We start from the raw sequence: 5,937 nt of genomic DNA, 5'->3' as shown, positions 1-5,937 counted from the left end.
TTGAAACAAACACAATGACAATTCTACTTACAACAATTTGAGAAATTTCACTCTGCATCTGAAATTGCACCTTTGCAGTTTATTCCTTCAGTCAGTTTCAAAACTGAGTGAATCCACAACACATGTATTTTTGGCTTCAGAAGAATTTCTGAAGAAGATATAAGATTGGATTGCTGACATGTTCATTACAATCTTTTGTGGCAAAGGGGGCTGCAGAAGGAAGAATGTCAGTGTGGTTAGAGTGTGAGAGTGAGAGGAGAGATTTGAATGTGTGAAGCAGTGTGGTTTAAGGTACTTCACAGATGACCCACACTTTGACAATGCTGATTGTTAAAGTTGTCAAATTATAGATTTAATACACATTATTTAATCAGGAGTTTCATAGAACATATTTGATAAGAGATATCCCTAAAACATTAAAACAATACATCTCTTCATAAATCTATGAAAGTTAAAGGCCTTTATTCAGGTCAGAGTTCCTCTTGCTTCATGCTCTTTAGGATTTGTAAAACATACTAAAATGATGTTCAGAATTATTCTGTTAAAACATATTGAAAAGCAGTTATGCCTTATTAAAGCTGACGGACGCTGCCAAGTGGCAATTAATGATATTTGGTGTATTGTGCATTTGTGATTGTGTTACTTGGTTTTGGTTTTCAGGCTGTTCTTTTGGTTCTGACTAAACTGTTCCGTGACTAATCAGATAAACTCCAACACAGGTGAATGCACACAACCTTGTGAATAAGTGTGTATGAATACACAGCACACAAACACATATGTTACACGCATACACACACTAATTTACAAGCACACTCATGCTTTGAAAGAGCCACGCAGCCCCCCACATACCTTTGATGTGTAAATGTGCAAATTGTGCATCAGGACTTGTGACCTCTGTGGTCACGAAGGCAAGGTATATATAGGCTTGACCTTGAGTCAACACATGCTGAGGACCGGTCGTCTGATTAAAATCTTTGAACTGAGAGGTTCACTTAGTGGACTGGTGAGTTGAACTTTCAAATTAACTTTTGATTCAAAAATTCTAAACATTTTGGCATTTACCATGACAATGTTTTAATTCATCTGTGTTCCTAATACAGTGTTCATTGTTGTTGTTGACTTGTTTTGTGTATGTGCGTTTTTAGCAACAGTTTTTCTGCCTGCAGTGATGAAGGGAAACATGATGGTCTTTGCTTCACTGCTCCTTTGCTGGATGCTGCCTGTAGACTCCATGACGGTGAGTGGAGCATGTGAAAATCAGTGGACATTCCCAAAATGTCACAAATAGTAACAGTAAAGGATGCTTACATGATTCCTTTGAACAAGCTGCTCACACATAATTTTCAAGATAAAACACCACATCAGAAAAGGTTTAGCAATAATGTTCGAGCATATAAGCATAAATAACATTAAAGCAGTTAATCTGTTGTAATAGATTCTCTATATGTGATCAATAGGTCAAGGCACCAGTTATATGTACTTAACCGTATTTTGCAAATAGAATTAGTTTGATACCTATTGTTCTACTGTTATTTACAGTGACACTGTGCAAGTGTTACTTTAAATATTAAGCTGCATTGTTACTTGGATACTTGACAGCTACAATGACATACCTGCTCTCAACAAGGCCAGGTTTTTACACTCACATATTAAAGTACAGATTTAACAGTGTCTGTTTAATGATCTTTCACTTCACCTTTTCTTTCATTCACTTTTAGATCCGATACAACTTAATTCTACGAGATGCCCAGGACATGCCATGGAGCAAGACCATCAAATTGAGCATGGCTGAAGATTCAGTTGATGACATGTACTTTGACTGCAATAATGAAATGGCGCAAAAAGTCAACAACACATACTTTGAGGAAGAAAAGAGCATGGCTCTATTTGGACAAGCCTGGAAAGATGCAGAAACTTGCAGTGAAGACAGACTAAAAAAGAGAGAGAAAGAGGATAAAGCTCTAACCAAAGATCACATGCAAGCAATCTGTGTTTATACAGCTGACAAAGTGTATAAGGAGTTTAATGTTGTAGTCCGGAAAGAAAGGAGCAAGTACAGGTTCCTCATTCCAATTCCACTCTTTACATTTCCTGCTGACATCTGCCATAAGATCTTGAACAGAAATTTCCACTGTCACACTACTTACAGAAGAACCAGATAAGTTCACTGGCAAAGTCAACCAAATAATTCGGTTTGGGTCCTTTACCTCCAGCTCTTACAGAACAGACTTAAAACTGTTTGGTGACAAGACCTGCTTTAAAATTAAGACATGTTAGGTGCTTTTTTGAAAAACTATCACGTTATGTTGAAGAGAAAGAAGTGCTCATTCCCCCCTATGAGATGTTCAAGATAACTAAGACATTTAAAGGTAAGGGTAAAATTCAAGGTCTGGAGGATTGTAAAACTGTCTATGAAATGGAAAGTGCAGGATGTAAGAGCAATCTGAACTGCAAGGCTGCGTACCCATGAGAGTGGTTCTTCTCTAACTGGTGGAAAGCACCATTCTGCCATCTTTAAACAATAATTCAATATGTAACTTGCTCAGGGGTGTTTTTGATCATTGTGGGCTTATGTTTTACGCAGTCCTCTGGCAACAATTACAATGTCTTCCATTCCACAAGACATTTTTATAAGTTGTTGGAAATTGCCTAAATTCCTGCTTCCTATCAAACTATCATTAAACTGCTTAATGCGATAGGGTTGAGTGTGTGCTCTCATTTCTCTATATAATGTTTTATTCTCTTATACTAAAGTTCAAAACCTGAAATTAACAGTTGGTGTTAAAGGGCTTCTGTTACAGTCAAAGGTAATGGAATTTTCTAAATTGAACACTTCTCCATTAGTGAACCAATCAAAAGGACATATATTCTTTGATATAAAGAAGCTGGCAGGAATATACTGGGAAGCCAGGGTTTTGTCCGTTTTGCATTTGGGGCATTTCAAGGTACAATGCTGTTCACAGAAGTGTTGGTGTGTTGCCTGCCACTAACTCCAACGTTGCCTTATTTACATGTTGTATTAACTTAATTGGCTAGCCACTGACAACACATAGGAACAACTGGAAATAATGGCAGAGCAAATATTAAAAAGTACACCATCGATCAAAGACGTGAATGTCAAAGAAGACTATTTTAATGAGCATGCGAAAGCTAATATGCAACTTAAGCAAATACAGTTTATCTAAAAGTGTAGGAAGACAAGTCATTCTGGAAATAAAAGTTTTAATACATTCATTGTGATGGATTACAAATGTCTAATTTCTGCTCTTAGAAAATTAGACATTCAAACATGCAAAAACCATCATTATGGTACTTTAAGTCTATCAAGAATGAGTTTGTTTAATCTAAATCCACATTGCCAACTACAGCATCCCATTGTAAGTGGTTGAAGATGCCGTTTAGGACGTCCTTAATTGGCAACGATTAAAGTGATTAATTCTAGTGCAACCATATACATGAAGAAACTTATAAGGAAACATTTCAAATGTCTAGATGTTGTGCAAAAACACACTGAATGAGGCTCTCTCAGCAAAGATCACATGCAGACATCTAACGCAAGTAGTTTTATATGATGCATTCCGGACCAACAGGAGCATCTTGACACCAGCCTCTGACTTCGATTGCTTCCATTTCTTTGCATCCACTTCTCACAAAACAACAAGTCATCTATATTTGGAAAGTGCAGGAGCTCTGCTAAGCTGCTATTTATAACAGCATGTGCTTCTTCAACTGGCAAAGGAAACTGAAAACATTTAGCCGTGTTTGTTTTGTAAACTATAAATATTTACAATAACTCCTACAACTGAGTACATGTTTGCATTGTATGCATTTCCCACATACTTCTCTACCTGTCCATGGTCGCTGCGTGCAGGCTGCATATTTCACATCCACTTACCACATCAGAGAATAAACATTAAACCTTCTTTAATCAAATTGATTGCACACATCGACAGGTTCTGCATTTCAGCAAATTACTAATGTTACGTCCCAGCTCACTAGGGGAAAAGGGACGTATGCATAAACCAGATGTACTTGGTATGGTGAAAAAATTATTTATTTACACAAGAGAGTTTACAAGGTTTAAAACAACTAAAGTTGGCAAGTGGGTGCTGCGAAAACAAACACAAGATAACGAAATAGCCCTCCAAAACAGGGATTACTAGCCAACTCAGAAACCCAAAATGAAAACAAAACCTCTCTATTTAGGGTGTCTCAAAAACAAAACACACTGTAAAGATCAATACTACAGACACACTGTTAAACACAACTGACTCAAGTGTGTCTTAGCTCAAATGAGACCTTACTGACTCTCAGTAATGAAAACAAACTTCTGCAAAAGGGTTACAAAGTCTTTAGCAAAATATCTAACACAAAGACTACTCTTAACAAACAAATTACTGACTCAGTAATAGCAGCAGATCACAAACACAAGCAGGCCACAGAAGTGAGCTGCTGGAAGGAGCACACAATAAACATACTCAGTACACACTGTGGTCGGCACAGACGCAAAATATTAATGACACACAGCTCCCTTTGAACGACAGTATGACGGCTTTTTAAAGCAGCAGGCCCCAACCACAGCTCGCAGAGTGGTGGACGGTCTTAGAGCTGCTCCAATCAGCATGGATGTAGGCGGGAGCAGACAGGTCCTCACCAACACCAACCAATCCTCAGCCGGGGATTGCACAGCCTGCTTAGCATACTGGAAACACACACGATCAGTAACGAAATCCAACGGCTGCGAACAGCGGCCATAACACCAGTGACATATTTGGTTTCTGATCATCAAGTGAACGTGAACGACATAATCAGGCATGCAAACTGGTCAGAGGTAAAACATTTTGAGCTTCCATCAAACAACTCGGGGAAGTCGTTGTACTTCAACATACCTAATAAAAGTGAACATATAAACAGTAAATATGGCCAAAACATGGACATGTGCCTGGTATATTTTTGAAAGATTGTGTAATAACTGTTGTATATCAGTTTTTTTTCATCAAATTTACACTTACAGTTGTATTCTAGGTGTATTAGAAGATATTCAGGTGCATTATAATCTACCTTAGGATGGTTTTGATGGTTTATTGCATCAAAATAAAGCTTTTTTTACCAGGCGGGGATGAAAATATTATATTTTTCTGTATTTCATATCCATGTAGTCTGTAATGGTAAAATAAATATGTTAATCTACAATGGGTTTATATTTCTTAGCTTCTGACCTTTCAAAGGAGAATTATGCATCTAGGCATAATGGTTGAGGAGATATTACTGATTTATTTTGGATATGTTATTTTAGGCGTTTTTCCTAGAAATAGGTGCCAGGTAGGAGGTGGTTGTCTTACATCAAGCTTGCTTTCCGATGGGCAGTTTGTGGGTTCAGTTGTCAGACTCCGCAGTGTATCAGACTTGTAAAAAATATTACAAAACATTACGCATTTAACACATATCAGATATGCACAAATCATGTAGGTGACCCATGTTGGTGTTGAAACGCCGAATTCCGCCTTCAAGCCTTCAATATATTGCTCTTTTATCTAACTCCTCACTCTCTTAGTCATGGACTTGGACCTACTAGCCTAGCCGTAACAAAGTTAAAAAGGTAATAATTACTTTTGGTTTTGGTTAGCCTACACTATGAGAATAAAGAAATGGAGCGCTCCTCTTTTTTTTCTCTCTCTCTCTCTCACACATACGCAGACACAGACTTACACACTCTTGCCCACTGTTATCTCTCCCTCATCGGTGAAATGACAGCCTGCTTATCAACAGACAGGGACAATCGCATGCGCAACTGTTGAGTAGAGCGAGCATCATCTATGTAAAACACAGAGTCGACCTACTCTCATCTTGCCAGAGTCTTGCACTGACAGCTCGGAACATGGACCACCTGCCAAATGCTTGATCCGGGATGCTGATGGGGCAGGTCTCTGTAATAAC

At 38.1% G+C, this 5,937-nt stretch overlaps 1 pseudogene; it reads left to right on the top strand.

Moving 5' to 3' along the window:
- The first annotated feature begins 897 nt into the window (after positions 1–897).
- LOC119884868 lies at positions 898–2,277 on the top strand (annotated as a pseudogene).
- The last annotated feature ends 3,660 nt before the right edge of the window (positions 2,278–5,937 follow it).

The sequence above is a fragment of the Micropterus salmoides genome, unplaced genomic scaffold, assembly GCF_014851395.1.
Source record: "Micropterus salmoides isolate LMB-PRFRI ecotype aquatic unplaced genomic scaffold, ASM1485139v1 Ms_hic_scaffold_3739, whole genome shotgun sequence".
In the NCBI taxonomy this organism is placed as follows: domain Eukaryota; kingdom Metazoa; phylum Chordata; class Actinopteri; order Centrarchiformes; family Centrarchidae; genus Micropterus; species Micropterus salmoides.
This window is presented reverse-complemented; position numbering and strand designations above follow the sequence as displayed.